Consider the following 2,828-nt stretch of genomic DNA (forward strand, 5'->3'; position numbering starts at 1 on the left):
GTATTCTTTAGAGTTAGTATACACTGTACTATTGGTTCTATCTGTACTTTAGAGTTGGTATACACTGTACTATTGGTATTCTTTAGAGTTAGTATACACTGTACTATTGGTATTCTTTAGAGTTAGTATACACTGTACTATTGGTTCTATCTGGGGGACAACAGAGAGATCAGGAATCTGACCTATATAGACAGTTCAGACAGGTTCCTAGTTGCATTAAAAAGCAGCTGAACAAATAAAGATTTTACATGACCTCACTGCACCTGGAATCACTCTATGTCCACTCCACACTTTCCTGGCATGTTTTTTTCTCCTGTGGCAGAAAGCAAGTGAAGTTGCCAGGTTACTGTTGATGAAGAGTCATTTTTAGAAGCAGGAGTCAGTGTCCTGTACTCTGGATGATTCATCTTGCACTCTGGAGCATGTTATGTTAAAGAGGATCTGTTAGTTGGTGCTTGATCTGCTGGATCTTGCTCAACCTCTACTTTGGGTGTTCATGATCAATATAGTTCTTGTTTCCCTTTTTCTCTCTTTGAAGTATAAAACAGATGGGTTATCTAGCCTTGTACACGCCCTATGTCTAATTGGATCCCAGGAAATGGTAGATATATATATTATATATATAATCTGTGTGTATGTTTGTATTTATTTACTTACTTAAAAGGTACATCCACTTGGGCTTGGTCTGAAACTTAAAGGATACAGATGTTATACCTTTTGAAACTTTCACATCTGTTCCCCAGCCACATAATTATCGTCCTTGGTGTCAACTTATGTAAACATATATCATTTCTTATGTGTTAAAAGTTGATGTCATCTGACTTTTCTTCCTCTGCGACAACCTAGCAAGTTTCTTCTGAGTGGTTTGCCACCACAACAGAGGGAGTCACACAAGCAAGACAGCAAGCCAAGACAATCAGTGCAGCAAAGATTTAATAAGCAAAGTAAAAGTATGCTTCACACACAGCAGGTTGCCTCACAGTTTGAGGAAGTGGGACATCGCTGGGTTTGACAATGAATTTCATATGGGTTCAGTGGCAGGACAGTTGGCTCACCTCAGCCAGCCCCTATCCTGCTTTCCCATTTGTCCTTATTCTTGCATCCTGATTGGTCCTTATTCCACAATAATGGTTGGTCTCGTAATCTACAGTTTATGCACTTCATTAGCATGTGGAGGTGTTGTTAGTCTTTAGGTTATCTGAACATCACCTCTAGCTGACCTTGACATGACCGGTGGAATAGATCAGGTAAGGCTGTTTGGGATGTCATAAAGACTCTAGCTGCCTTTGACATGTATCTTGCCAGTGGCATTTTGCATGTCTAAAGGCAACAATGTATATTTGTATTCTTATTCCACTTTAAAAATGAATATAATCATACTGTTTGTGTTTTGCATTAAATTTTCCCATTTAAAATACATCTTAGTGTTAATAGTGTATCACTATGTCGAGTTTCTTAAAAAAATTCTTTTCAACAATTGTGGTTATTTTAATAGATGTACCTGTGTTTGTATATGAGGGGGTACCCCCCAAAACTGGAATTTCCCCCTCAAAGCTATGTATTTAAATTTTACAAAACAACTTTATCACCTTCAAAGTAATCTCCATCACACGCAATGTTTGTCAAATCTGTGGTTCCATTCTCTTGAAACATATTTTCAAATTCTCTGTTTGAATGACTGACAGCAGTTCCGTTTTTTTTCCTTCACCTCTTCTACATTGCCAAATCACTGTCCTTTCATGTCCTTTATTCATGGAAACAAAAAAAGTTACATGGAGCAGGGTCAGGTGAGTAAGGTGTGTGGGTTAAGAGAGGCATGCTGCTTTTTGCCAAAAACTGGCACACTGAGATGGCTGTGTGAGCAGGTGCATTGTCGTGGTGGCAAAACCAGCCCCCTGTCTACCACAGGCCTTTTTTGTCGTACACTGCTACACAATATTTTCAGAACCTCTAAATAGAAAGCTTGATTAACAGTCTGACCTGGTGGAATGAACTCCAAATGCACTACAAATGTTAGTCCATTCGGGAAGTTGATGGACATCCAGAGCAAGGTTTGTCATCAATCAACATTTTACTTTTGAAATGAAAAAAAAACACGAGTTTTTCCCACATTGCTGTCCTTGAAAGCTGTGTTCAGCATCACAACAGTTTCTGTAGCATTTTTTCCCCAGCAAGAAACAAAGTTTAACAGCCGCACACTGTTCTCCTAAATCAGCCATCACATAAAGGTTCGAGCAAAACTGCTTTCAGGAAAAAATTCCGTGACCACAGAGAACCTTGCCAGGCGATGCCACTGGTAACTCAGAGCAAGTTGCTCAATGATGGCCTAGCAGGAAAATGTTTACTATGGAAACTCCACCCAGCAGAGCTTTTATTCCCTTTTTTGGGGGGTACCCTCTTATACGTTTGTGTAAAGCATGTTATGCTGGCTTTCATGTCAATTATCAATTTCAAGTTTGTCTACAGAATATTCATGATTTATTGAACAGCCAGTATGAGACAGGTCATTCAGTGGATTCCAACTAATAATGACCCAATCACATGTAGTAGAACTGCCACACAGGGCTTCCAAAGCTGTAATCTTTAAGGCAGCTGATTGCACTGTCTTATCTTTTTCCAGAGTGGCAGCTGGTGGGTTTGAACTGCCGACATTTTTAACAGCGCAGTGCTCAGTTGACTGCGCCACCAGGGCCCCCTGTGAGCTCGGTTAGGTCCCGGAAACACAACAAAGAACTAAACTGACAGTCCTTTCACATTCCAGTATGTGCCTGGACATTCCATTTTGCCTTAGACATGTGCTCTCCAGATTTTCAGAGACCCTGGCCGGA

The sequence above is a fragment of the Echinops telfairi genome, unplaced genomic scaffold, assembly GCF_000313985.2.
Source record: "Echinops telfairi isolate 266 unplaced genomic scaffold, ASM31398v2 ScPeMD7_27;HRSCAF=92, whole genome shotgun sequence".
Lineage (NCBI taxonomy): Eukaryota > Metazoa > Chordata > Mammalia > Afrosoricida > Tenrecidae > Echinops > Echinops telfairi.